This window comes from Lytechinus pictus, chromosome 10, assembly GCF_037042905.1.
Source record: "Lytechinus pictus isolate F3 Inbred chromosome 10, Lp3.0, whole genome shotgun sequence".
NCBI lineage: Eukaryota > Metazoa > Echinodermata > Echinoidea > Temnopleuroida > Toxopneustidae > Lytechinus > Lytechinus pictus.
The window spans coordinates 25,381,922-25,397,137 of record NC_087254.1 but is presented as its reverse complement, the minus strand read 5'-3'; the positions used below and the strand labels follow the sequence as shown (position 1 = coordinate 25,397,137).

General features: G+C 33.9%; 1 pseudogene; it reads right to left on the bottom strand.

Moving 5' to 3' along the window:
- Positions 1 to 3,679: 3,679 nt before the first annotated feature.
- LOC129270381 (nose resistant to fluoxetine protein 6-like) overlaps positions 3,680 to 15,216 on the bottom strand; it is a 29,106-nt pseudogene continuing 17,569 nt past the window's right edge.

Sequence of the window (15,216 nt, the reverse complement as noted above, 5' to 3'; positions counted from 1 at the left end):
AAACTTATTTTTCTATTGAAAATTATCACAAAATTCACCAAAAGTGTGCACGAAAGCCTTCGTATTTCACTTTTAAAACTCCAAAAAGTGCCCAAATGACAAGCTTGGTCGCTTCGCTGTGTCGCTTTCAACTTGAGAAAGTTTACGCGTCTGCTTCCCCCCCCCTCCTCCGAAAGAAATTATGTATATGGCCATGCTCTAAAGAGCCTGGCACATTGATTTATGTATACTTTCATTTTCATTATTTTTATCTCATTATCAACATGGCCTTACGCAGAATTTTTTCCAGGGGGGCCGGGGCCGGAGCATGACGCGCGTAAACTTTCTCCAAAAAATCTTGAAAGCAAGACAGCCACGGGACCAAGCCCAAATGACAAGCTTGGTCGCTTCGCTGTCTCGCTTTCAACTTGAGAACGTTTACGCGCGTCTGCCCCCACCCCCCGAAATAAATTCTGTGAACGGCCATGCTCAAAAGAGCATATGGCACATTGATTTATATGTACTTTTCATTTTCATTATTTTTATCACATTATCATCATGGCCTTACACAGAATTTTTACCGGGGGGGGGGGGGGGGGAGCAGCTAGGACGCGCGTAAAGTTTCTCAAAAAAATCTTGAAAGCGAGACAGCGACGCGACCAAGCTCAAATGACAAGCTTGGTCGCTTCGCTTTTTCAAGATTTTTATGAGAAAGTTTACGCGCGTCCTGCTCCCCCCACCCCCCCCCCCCCGGAAAAAATTATGCGTAAGGCCATGATGATAATGAGATAAAAATAATGAAAATGAAGTATACATAAATCAATGTGCCAGGCTCTTTAGAGCATGGCCGTATACATAATTTCTTTCGGAGGAGGGGGGGGGGGGGGGGGAAGCAGACGCGTAAACTTTCTCAAGTTGAAAACGACACAGCGAAGCGACCAAGCTTGTCATTTGGGCACTTTTTGGAGTTTTAAAAGTGAAATACGAAGGCTTTCGTGCACACTTTTGGTGAATTTTGTGATAATTTTCAATAGAAAAATAAGTTTTTAAAAATTTAGGGGTCAGCATCATGCCCCCGTATTGTCGTTGCGAGCATTTTGGGGCCAGGGTGAAATCGCCCCAAACGCCTCAAACAGACACTCCAAAATGTATTTGAAGTGCATTATTAGAACTGAAACTTATCTCTACACCAGGAAAAATTAACTTAACAAAAAAAGCAACAAGAAATATTTATAAAAAGTAGAAGGGCCTGTACAAGTACACTGATATTTCACTCTCTCAGCTCATATGCACTTGATCGACTTCCATCGAGGATTCGGGCTAAATTCCGCCCGCCACTTCCGGGGACCAACCAACGTAGTATTTCGATGAAGAGCACTCCGTCGATTCACCGGTTGTCCCTACCGTACACGCGCGCCTATGGGGATTGTGAACTGTAGGAAAAATCGTATAAAATTACACTTTTTGATATTTCTACGAAGACGAAGTTATATAGAAAATGAAGAATATTACAATCAGACCATATCCCTAGAAAATTGCTTCAAGAAATGTCATTATGAAGAGGAAATGGACAAAAATTTGTGAAGAAAAATCACGAAAAAGGAAATCGCATCATGAATATTCATATCATGGGCGGTCCCACATTTGCATGTTATAGCGAGTTTTCCATTATTTAATAAATAATGGCATTATTTAATAAATAATGGCATTATTTAATAAATAATGGTTATTTGTATATAAATAATGATTATTTGTATATAATGGCAAACTGTAAAAATTGTTTATAAATAATGATTAATGGGATATTGAAACAAAATTATTATTTATAAATAATGAAGTAGATATTTCATTATTTAACAAATAATCTTTATTTATAAATAATGGAAAACTCGAACATTAAATAATGATTATTTATAAATAATGAGAATAATGGTGCACTCGAAAAAATTATTTATAAATAATGAAGTAGACGTTTTCATTATTTAACAAATAATCATTATTTATAAATAATGGAAAACTCAACAAATTATTTATAAATAATGAAAAACAAATAATCATTATTTATAAATAATGAAAAACAAATAATCATTATTTGTAAATAATGAAAAACAAATAATCATTATTTATAAATAATGAAAAACCAATTATCATTATTTATAAATAATGAAAAACAAATAATCATTATTTATAAATAATGAAAAACAAATAATCATTATTTGTAAATAATGAAAAACAAATAATCATTATTTATAAATAATGAAAAACAAATAATCATTATTTATAAATAATGAAAAACAAATAATCATTATTTGTAAATAATGAAAAACAAATAATCATTATTTATAAATAATGAAAAACAAATAATCATTATTTATAAATAATGAAAAACAAATAATCATTATTTATAAATAATGGAATGTCGAACTATTATTATTTACAAATAATGAAGTATTACTTGGAATTATATATAAATAATTAGAAATGATATTTTATATAATAGTAGTTATTTACAAATAAAATGTAAATTATGTATAAATAATAGTTATTATTTAATAAATAATGATTATATAACAAATAATTGTTCTATATAATATTGGTACATTCGGCGCCTCATACAGATCCCGTACGTATCACGCTAGCTACAAAAAGCTGGCTGCTAGCGCTAGGCCGGCGCGGCCAGGCCGGTCAGTCACTCGCGCTTTCGCTGGCGCTTGCCTGGATCTAAATAAGATAATCAGTGAGGATTCTCTCTCGAGTTGATGTTATCATTACTCTATTCCACAAAGTCCCTTCAAACCCTTATCATATTTATTTGTCGACATAGATCTAGCTTAACGCTTTTATTCCTTAAAGCAATTAGAATGGAAAGCTCTTTTTTTTTGTGTGTGTGTTTTATTGAATCAATATAATCAAAAAACATAAATGGAAAGCTCTTTCTTAATTTACGACTATTCAATAACTTGTTTCAAAACTAGGATTGCATAAATACTGGAATCATCATGACTATTCATCACTATTATTATCATCATCACCATCATCATCATCATCACTGTCTTTGTCATCATCATAAATCACTATGAAAATCATTTTGCGAATACATGTAGTACTATCATTAAAGTAATTGTCATTATTGTAGAATGTCCTGGAAGAGAACAATTTCCTTAAGTTTTTTTAAGCAGGCAAGAAAGAAGATCATTGTGTTTGTTGTATGAAGAAGCATTTCAAAATGGCAAGTGTAATATTAATAATGGTTGTAAATGACAGATATAAAATTGTATAAATATTATACTAAAGGATTCCCAAATGTGTGAAGTATACGTTTAATAATTTTCTTGATCTAGATTTTCATGAGATTAATCTAGCACTTTTCATGGTGAACTGAAAACTAATTACAAGCTGAGATTTGTTAACTTACCAGAATCTATGCTGTGTGTAGTTTTGGGGTTTTTGAAAAAAGCCACATGTATATAACTTCATGTATATCTATATTAGATTCATGTTAACCACATTTGAATCCTTAACATTCTCTTTTGGATAAATCTGTCATACTTTTATCAAGGCACATCCAAGATATTTCAATATTACAATTATCAACATCATCATCATCAACATCATATTCATAACAATTTAAGTGAAAAACATAATCACAGACACCTGTAATAAAGAAAACAAAAAGCAAAACAGAACAAAATACAAAAAGTTCAGATGGAAAAATATATATGGATAAATATTTATTGATAAATTTATGTTTTCTAAGATTAATTTATGTACAAACATACAAAAAATAGAGTAGGACTAGGTCATAAACAAATTAACATACAACTACTTTGGGGCAGTTTAAGCAAGAATCACAAATATTTCCAGATATATAACACCGTTTCAAGATATTTCTAACAATTCAATAATAACAATAATCACATACATATTTATTTGCGTCTCTTCTCACTACAACAGTGTACCTGAACCAGAGTTGAAAGAATAGAATGTCTGTGGCAAGTTAAGAAAAGAGTGGTACTTCGACTTCAAAATGGTATTACTTTTTTAGAAAATGTTGATAAAATTTGAAAGTTCTGCTTCTTTGTATGATTTTTCTCTCTTGTTGGTGTGAAATCTACCTTTAATGGAGAGATATTGCAACTTGTCATGGCTTAGCTGCCCTCAGCTTTACATTAATTGTTGTCCAATACATAGTTCATCATAATTTCTGTCAAACAGTATACTTTGTTATCATTTTCATAAAACCATTCATGAATTCCCCAATTATCCTATACTTCATACATGATTTGAATCAAAAGCCAACTAGAACCCAGAGATTTGGGCACAAAATCTCAAAATGAATTTGAACCGAATACAATAAAATGATGACCCAAATGTTTGTATGTATAAAGGCCACCGCACACCTTAAGACTGTTCGCAATCCGATTTTGGAACAAAACACATTTTGCTCATTTTCTGAAAATGTGAATGGAACATCATTTTATTTGAAATTAAAATTAATCGTAAGAATACTAATATTATAACCATTTTGAAAGATTGCAAGCCTTCATTTTGGAGTAAAGGCCAAATTAGTTTCAAATCGTATAGCCAATCGTACGACTGCTATGACGTCATTACAACTAGATATTAAATTTGAATTCGCTTTTATTCTAATAAGGATAACATAGTCACAGATTTGGAGGTATTCGTACAATGACTTAGAACATTACACAGTAAAATATTCCAAGTCTCAATATTAGCATCAAATTCTACTACATTTTATTCTGAAATCGGGTCACAGACCAATCGTAAGGTGTGCGGTCGCCTTTACTAAAAGATATGTGCCACATGACTCTGGAAGAAAATGTGTCATTGCTGAAAAATTAGCATGAAATTCCATCAAATATTGGGTATTTATCCAAGCACTGTCAAACATATTCCTCTTTGTGATAGTTATCATCAGAGTTATAGGTTTTCAGCTAAAACTTCTTGATTTCACAAAGATAAGTTAATTTCAAATTACCAGATCTATGTCTATGATAATATGGTTACAATTAACCTTGACTTTGAAATAATTCTTTGCTGCAACTATACTTTCTTTAACCTTTAATACATATTACACATGATGTTGCAAAGAAGATTGTATTTCTTTATAAAGTGAGATTGTCAAAGACTGTTAAACATAACACATTTTAAATTTTTGAAAATTGTTTTTCTTCCATTCTTAGATAGCCCTATTTATTTGATAAAATCAATTAAAAGCACTCTTTCCACTTCAAGAAGGCAAGCATTGTGTCAATGTGATGTCATAATAGAGAGTTTTTGCATTACTATGGAGCTGCTGTCTACAATACTCCGATTCCTTTAAAAATGCAATTAAAATCACAAAGAAGAGCTGAGAAGCTTTTGTCTATAAATTTGGCTGACAGCTGATCATCTGTAGATTTGCACGGACGAACAATTGCAAATATATCATTGTCCAGAGTCAAGAGATTCCGCTGCTGTCCCGGTCCACCAACTTTCAACAAAAGGCTCTCAGCTCTCCATTGTGATTTGACTTGCATTTGCAAAGGAATTGATGCATTGCAAGGAGCGGCACCGTAGTAAATGCAGAGGCATATACAATTAGTTTATGGACCAAGTTTAAATTTCTCACAGGTGGAACCACAAGATCCCTGTAAAAATCCTTTGGGAATTGCATAATACAGTATTGATTAATAATATTTATAATTATCATACTGTAATTTTCAAGAGATTGTATTTTCTTCATAAAGTGACACTGTCAAAAATTGTTGAGAAATATACCATTCTTTGTTTTTAGAAACAAAATTTTTATTTTGTGATATTTCCTTCATGTAACTACATCATATAATTCAAAGCTAATATACAGCATTATTTCAAATTTCAGAAAGCAAGCATTGTGTCAATTGGATGACATAAAAAAGTCCAATTGGCATCTATACAAATACATAAGGATAAAGTTTAATTTTCTAACAGCTGAAAAAAAAATTTCACAAAATAAAAAAAATACTGATACTATGCCAACATGAAAATACAGTACATGATTATAAATAAACTACATATAAACATTAGTACAGTAAATTACAAATATCAGTCAAAACCTTATCAAATTCTTGAGAGCAAGATCATTAACATTACATAGCGATAAAATGGAGATTTAAAAAAATAATATACAAATAACAAGTCCCCAGATTTCAAAATAACACAGATGAAAGAATGCATAGATATACATACTTTTTCATTCCATTTTTTAAAAATAAATCATTTAATTAACTACCAGTACTAAATTCAAAACAGTTTGATAATCAATAATAGTACTCATACATGGGAATACATGACCCTTCTTGCAAATTACGATTACAATTTACCATAAAACTGTGAACATTACACTTACAATAATGACAATGACAATAACAAAAGGGTGATTTACATACAGTTCATTCACCATCACACCACATGAAATGATTCCTATCGTAGGGAATGTGAAGACAATCATTGTACACTTAAAAGTTTTCTCAAATTATTCATAACTACTACAGTAAGAAGGTCAAAGTTCAATATTTGTCCATACATCCATTTCTGGGTGAAGGGCATTTGACTCTTTAGGGCATTATAATCAGCATTTTGCAGTCACTTTGAATATATACTACTCTTGATGTGAACTTAAGCTTAGCTTTAAAAATATTTTAAAATACATATTTCTTGTACTATACATATACAAGTAAGAGACATATACATAACTAAAAATTAAAGTAATATAAAACTCAAGTATAAAAATATATAAATTATGAAAAATATGAAAATACAAGTAAAATCTCCCTATAATATTTAAAATCAAAGACCGATACAGCTTTATTAACAAATTGTCAGCCTGAAAAGAATTCAATGTAGATAGAGAATATAGATATACAGGTAGATATATAGTAGACAGACAGCTAGACAGCCTGACAAGACAGACAGACAGACAAACAGACAGATAGATACATAGATACATACATACATAGATACATAGTCTTTTGAAAATCAGTAGTCATTGCTGAATGTTACATACTTAGATAATACATCAAATCAAGATTACAAACATAAAATATGATATCATATAAAATACAATAACAAAATACAATCAATTCAAATGAATTGTGGAATATGGAATGAATGAAGGAATCAGTGATTTTACAATCAAAATAATATTCAAGAATGCATAAACACAACACAAGTTTAAAAGCGTAGTTATGTGCATGGCATAGTCTGGTACATGCGTAATTAACCTTGCTGTCCTAATTAACAGTAGGTAGGGAGCCATTATTTCTAAAACATATTACACCTTAAGCTCATGATCATCAAAAATTACATAATAATAGTCATAAACTAAGGGAATATTGGTTAAAATATTGCAGATCATTAAATTGATTTCACAAGAAAAATACTAAAGACAAATACTGAATAATAGAGATACCTTCTCAATGTTAATGATGGGGGAACTCTACGGTTTCGTATCATTTTGACCCTTGACCTTGTACTTGCATGCCTCCTGAAGGGGAACCTTATGGTTTGGTATCATTTTGACCTTTGGCCCTGGACTTCCCTGAAGCTGCTTGTCGAAGAATCTTCTCTAGGTTGCCGATCGGGAACTCCAGGATGAGCGTCACCAGCAAGGCAACAACATGACTCAAGAGAAGGAATGATGCAAACATGTAGATCTGTGTGAGACAAGAGTGGAAGAAAGACATAATACAGGATGTCAAAATGATGACCCCAACCAACAAGTAATGATGCATTATTTCAGCTGTGAAAAAACTGTCTTATTTAGAGGGCTATTATTTTTTCACCCAGTAATATTAATTATGAATTTGTTGTCTTGCAAATTTGTGGTATCTAAGGATCTACCTTGTAGCTATCGTAGGTGCTGATGGTGTGCCTGCAATCAAACCTACAAGGGGAAAGTTAACAAGATGGTTCACAAGCCATGAGTCTCACCTTATTTTGCGATATGCAATATGATCTTTTGACCCCTTGATGACCTTTGACATTATCATCCTAAATAATACATGTGTGGTATTACACAATACTTAATTCTACCAAGTATAAACACCACTGATGCAGATATAAAGAAATGATAGCAGGTTGAACAAAAACTTCAAAAGGATGAACATGACTTTATATCATTTTTACCTTTTGACCGCTAGATGACCTTTGACCCCATCATCCACATGAACACATATGTGGTATTACCCAAGGATCATATGTACCAAGTGTGAACATAAATATGTAGAAATAAAGAAATGAGAGCAAGTTGAACAAAAACTTCACATTTTGACCCCTAGATGACCTTCGACCCATCATCCTCAACAACACACATGTGGTATTACCCAAGAATCATTTGGAGCAAGTGCGATCAAAATTAATGCAGAAATAAAGAAATGAGAGCAAGTCAACAAAAAATTTTGGAACAAACTAACAGACTAATGGACTAACAGAACAGGAAAAGTGATTACTATAGGTCTCTGCCGAACTTTGTTCAGGCAAGACACAAATCGATGCAAAGGTTTGAGGTTCGAGCCCCAGTAGCGTCTATCGGATGGTGGCGTTACAGGTCAGTCCAAGTAATCATATCTGATTGGTACACATCCATAAAAACTCAATTACACACCCTCTTTCTGGAATGCTCCCTAAGGATTGAAGAAAAATACAAATTGTGCGAGGAGAAATAGAATCTGATGGCTGGGTTAGTAACATATTTTCAGTGCTATAAATTGGGGACATTGCAAATACAAATACATCTCCAAAATCTGATTTTACCTCTAGATTACGAAGCAAGCATGCATGATCAATCCATTCTAAAATGGGATGTATGTAGGAACTATGGCATGTAGGCTATGTATATGTGCACAAATAAGAAACTGCGTCCATGGCTGTGCAATCGCGAGCACTCAAGTATACAAAGAGAAAAACCACAGGCTTTTATTTCACATCACCTTCACACTTACCAAAGTAACCATAGACCAATGAAAAGGCACGGCCTGGGCGTAGCTGTAGGTATACATGACGACCGGGTGGAAGAGGTATGCAGCGTATGTCAACCGACTCAGAGGAACCCAGAAAGACCAGCTCAAGAAGTCATTGATGATCCCTGCAAATTAACATTCATTTTTTTAAAACAATTTTTGTTTTTGTTGATCATTTCATCTACAAAAGGAAAATATATGAATAGCGATCTTCAAAAATAGCTTAATGAATGAGCATACTCCTATATTGGAACATGGATGTCCTAATAGCTCCTTGATCACCCGTATGAAACGAGAACTTTAAAATCTGTTTTAAAAGGGTTTTGAAAAGCAATGGGTGAAGGGGTTTGGTCTTCTTTGTAGAAGTCTTCAGTGCTTCAAATGATCTTTCACTATCATATCTGGTATTTTGAAGTCACCCTGTGAATATTTCATATTACAAAATACAAAACATACTACATGAAAAGAATTTAAATATTCTAAAACTAATAATCTTCAAGTAACATATGACCCAGTTCAGGCCAACGACAAAGTCGGCATCACATTCACCTTTTCGTGCATAACAGATCATAGAGTTCACTCACCCGCGTAGCCATAATGACATGAAAACACTACCCAGCAGAGTGCGATAGCCCAGGTAAATGTGGAGAGGCTGTTGTAAGCAATGCTCGCAGCAGTGGTTGGGTTAGATACCCCTCTGTTTGCGTTGTATAGACCGTAGACTACCACTACACCGAGACCTGCTGATATGGCCCAACCTGTAGCTGCCAATACCTTTAAAGGATAAAGGAAATATGAATACAATTATGGTGACGTACATATGATAATAATGATAACAAAAAACAATTATTCCGTTATCTGGAAAAGTCTATTCAAATTGTGCAAAATAAATCCGCACAATAATGCACATAATGTTTCCTCTTCATCGATCCATGTTATATATATAAGTATTGAAAACCATGCAGCTAATATTTTACAAACTCCCAAATCATTTTGTAACTTGAACTTAAATTAAATCAAACTTTCAATTCAAATAGTCTTGCTGATTTTAACTCTCACCGGTGACAACTTGATCCTTCTCCGACGACTCTCCATCTCACAAATGAAGTATCCCATCGCCATGCCGACCAAGTATGGCGGGATGCGGCAGTAAGGTTTCACGTATATCAATTTCTGAAAAGCAAGGTCCACATTCAAGTTTGCCCCAGAGCCACTGGCAAAAAATCTGAAGAAGAATATATTGAGTAAATGATTATTTCTTTTTTTGTTTTGGTATGAATTTGCAAAGCCAATTTTCATGACATAATCCACATTTTAACACATATTAAATGGGAATTTAAATCTACTGGTTGATCAAGTAGATCAAGAAACATCCAGAATACTTTTACTCCTCCACGAACACATTAGCAAAAAGTGCTTTATATGTCAATGGAAAACGGGTGGTTTTGACACTGATAAATAAAATTTGCATAATAGTATCATCACTTTTCACATAAGGACAGGAACAATTTGAGTAAAGGTTTAGTCACCAAACTCATTCCAGATTATATTGTCAGTATCTATTGGATCATTCAGCACTAAGCTGTTTGAACAAATAACATTCAATGCAGGGCCCTAGAAATAATACCTAAGGGAAATCCCCTATTTTGCAACATTGTAGTAATATTAAATCACTGTTATTTTGTGTAATTTTGAAAATTTATAACTTCTAAATCTATATTCATATCTGATACGTTTATGTTTAAAAGAAACATGTAGAAATGGGAAAAAAAGGAAAAATGTCAATTTGAAAAAAAACTGATCAAAATAAGGTAAAACATATTTCATTGTTCTGTATGATCAATGTCTGATCTACTTCTTACCCTGCAATAGAAAGAAATAACCCTGGTAGAAAATCATTCTGATAGACCAATACTGAGATTGTAATGAAGCTAGCAGCACAGGTTACAGCTAACGCAATCATACCAAGTACAGGGAACCTACAAGAAGAGATAATCCTTCTGATTAATAACTCATGTTATTGATAATCCACAATATAATTTAGAATATTGATAATCCACATTATTGATAACCCATATATTTGCTTATCCACAATATTGTCAATCCATATTATAGACAGTACACATCATTAAAAAACTATTATCATTTATGACTTTATTTTCCATTGGTCCTAAAAATTTGATATCTTTTCAAAACACAAAATAAAATTTGCCTTAACTTTTGAAGATTAACAATCCTTCTTTAATTAAAACAGATTCTAAGTACTTTGCATTCAGTAGTCCCATTTATTTACTTAATTAAGTGTTTGAAATATATGTATCTTTTCTACATGAAGGCGCTTGTACCTTCGCAGTTTATGATTGTACATTTTGTTTTGCTTTATAACAATATTAAAACAATATATGTAGAGCTGAACCCTTCATGCATGATTTTAGATTTTTCTACTTTGCTTTTTTCTTCCTTTTTTTTCCTGAGATTAAAATTGTATTCAGATAAAAGAAAGCCAGTATAAAATAAAATCAACAATACCTATGATATACAGTATGCCAAATCGACTCTAATATACATATGAATGGTATACAAGATTGAGATCAGCAAAGACCCCTGTCCCCCCCCCCCCCCCCCGATTCCTGCGACAGAATAATCCCCAACTAGAAATAAAAGTATACTGACCAGAATAAAGGCAGGATGAAGAGAGGACTAATGATGAAGAACTGCATATCATTGGCCAAGTACCATCCCCAGGATACACACTATGAAGATAGATAAGAACAAAGAAATCCATTAGTGACATATATACTATCACAATGCAATGCATCAATCAACACTTTGCCACTCTCCACCCAGGGGTCGAGAGTGCACATCCTCCACTCCCTGGGGAATATTCCAGCCACTCATCAATGAGGCGCACACAAGACTGGACAACCCACAGTGACTTTCATATCCTACTAGATACCCACTTAGCACCTGGTGGGTGTTTCATAAAGCTGTTCGTAAGAGCGACTTTAAGAATGACTGATGATCCTTTAATGTGGGAAATGATATTGACCATTAAATATTCATCGGTGATTATTTACACGTAAAAAAGGTTCACCAATCATTCATAAAGTCGCTCTTACGAACAGCTTTATGAAACACCCACCAGGTGCTAAGTGGGTATCCAGTAGGATGTGAAAGTCACTGTAGCTTGTCCAGTCTTGTGTGGGCCTCAATAGTGAGTGGCTGGAATATTTCCCAGGGAGTGGAGGACGTGCATTGTTTGTGTGCAGGAGTGACTGACCGGATCCAATGATCATGGTAATAATGAATCTGTACTTAGATATGTACCATGTCTTAAGCACCTTAAACATAACCAAATTATTACTGTTTATCATTATTACAATGAATAATATCTTACATCTCTCTGGCCATCCGGTACAAAGTTATTGATGTAGAGCAGATCGGTCCACCAATAATTCTTGCAGAATCCAAGGGTTTGGTCATACTTGAACCAAACTGGACCTTGGTTGAGGTTTGGAAGCACGAAGGTCAACACTAGGATCAGAAGAGCAAGGGTTGGTGTTAACCTGTTAAGTCAAATGAAAAATGTTCAACATTAAGTGGATATGTATATTGTGTAAAGAAAGAAGCAGTCATCATTGTAACCTTTCACATTCATTCCATGATTTTTAGAAAAAATGGTGACAAAATATTCCACTGTGAAGGACTGCTCTTCAAATTCATATTCAAGCTTATCAAAAATAACTATTCAAAATGTTTGGGCTTACCATATACATGTATGTGTATAGTCCCATGCATGCTCCTCTGTTCAAGGAGGGGAGGGGGAGGAGTCATTTTTCAAAATGCGCTAGCATCTCAAAATGAGTTCAAACATAATCTTATGAAATGACCTTCCAAGTATTTACATATTGGTAAAAAAAAAATTATTTGCCAAGTGATTACAGTATAAAATATGTATTTTGCTAAGAAATCATCAAAATGAGCTTGCCACTACTGCCAGGTGACAGGTCTGTTTCCGAGTAATAATAAAAATGACAATACCCCTTATCTGTGTTGGCGATCTTCTCTTTGCTTGCTTTTCAGCTTAAATTTCATTATATAAAAAGAGTTCACTTTACAAAAATTTACAAGTTCTTGATAAAAGATAATACAATTAACCTTCAATTAATTGAAAGTCTCTTTTGTGATAGCACTGCTTGTTGCAAGTACAGCCTTGATTGAGAAAATTCTAAACAGATGAATGGTAAGATTACTACCTGATGTATCTATGGATGTAAAACCAGAGCCAAGGTATCTTTCCTCCGGTCTCTTTCATTCTCTTCAACGTGTGAAAAGTCAGGAGTAGGCCACTGGAAGAATCAATAGGTGTACCAAGATTTTGACTATTCATACACATACATTTCTTCTTTTATTTTGTGTGTTCAATGAAATCAAAAACCTTGATAATAAAATGATTTTCGTCAAATGAGGTAAATAAGGAAATCAGAATATTGAAAATGTATAAGGTGCAGTGTGACAGGGCGGTATCACAAGTGCCTTCCCTCCACATATCATGCCACCCCCCCCCCCCTTTGTTTAGTGTAGGAGATCCTTGATACTATTACTATGTTGCAATGTGTCTGGATCACCTACATTCCTTCTGAACTTGTGTAACAACTTTGATTGATACTGTCTATTTGATTATTTCATTGTCAAATTTAACTGACCAAATGTCAAAAGCTTAGCAGTTTTCCTCCTGCGTGCTCAATGCATGTGCACACATGAGTTTGACACATATAACTACATGGGCTAGATGATCGATGATACTGCTGGAGTTCCATCATCTTACCAGCCTTTAATTTTCACTACTACTCATGCAGAGCGACAGGGTTCATTCAAAGGTATGCCCTCCTTTCTCCAAGATCCAATATGGTGAGTTGATTGCTAAAATTGTCATCCCTTTTGTTTGTCACTTTAATCAAATTTCTATTTTGGTGGTGGGATGTGCACAGGTAAATACAGTTAATTCCCAACTGGCAAAGAGCTGGCACCCCCCCAAAAAATGCAAAGGATGTTGTGTATTTAGTCCGCTGGCTGTCTATCAGGTTATACGTAACAGGTGAAACATGAGGGTGGGAATGACAAATGTGTCTTACCTCAGAAAGAAAAAGGTATCTACTGACAAAAATGCATTGGCGATGGCTTGGAACGCAAAGACATCCAACCATCTAGGTAGGACTGATATGAAGTTCTCTGCAGAGACAAAAACATAGAAATCAAGCATGAATAAAGATTCAAACTGAACGGTGTCTACTAAGTAAAAATGCAATGCTGATAGCTTGGAAAATATGTCAGACCGGGGGAACGTTTCATCAATATTTTCATCCGACAAGTTGTCAGATCTTACATCTTTCCATGATTTTGATTGGCTGAGAGGCACTGTTCCTGTGGTAACTGTCGGATAAAATGGGACTTGTCGGATAAAACGTCCGACAAGTCCTTTCATAAAATCCCCCCCTGGAAACATATTGTTAAGACTGATTTCAAAATTCTCTGAAGATAAAGAAAAATAACAAAATATCAAACTCTCTTAAAATGCTCAAATGCTAAACCATTCACATTGATTTATTGATTGTTTAATGCTACAACTGGAAGTTATCTTCAATATCCATTGCAACATTGAGAATGATGAGAAAATGCATATCAATGAAAATTGTTTTAAGAAATTTTTTGGAGCATTACACTGGAAATATATCGGTTAACAAGCTGTGCGCCTCACCGTTTGCTTGGGCCTGTAGTATGAAGCCTAACGTGTGACCCAATATGACCCACGATATGCTGATGACTCGGATTCCATTCAGACAAGGTATGCCGCCCTCTGCCTGCTTGGTGTTGAGAAGCTTTGGAACGTTACGAGTCATTGCAAAACATAGCACTATCCTCGTTACTATATCTGTGTTATATCAAAAGAAAGCAGATGTTATCCAATGCTACAAATTAAGAAATAATGATAATGATGATGAGGAGGAGGATTATGATGATAATAATGATGATGTTGCAGAGCTGCCAACATTGGGATGATAGAATCCAGTAGATTTCGCGGAGGTATGATTTTGTGAGGGAGCGGCGGAACGTTGTCCCACGGATGGGAGTTTTGGGTAGCAAAACACATTAAGAAACAACATTTGATAGTAACCGACAGCTGTCTAAACCATAAAAAAAAAATTCCGATAGATGAAATGCACATTAGAGAGAA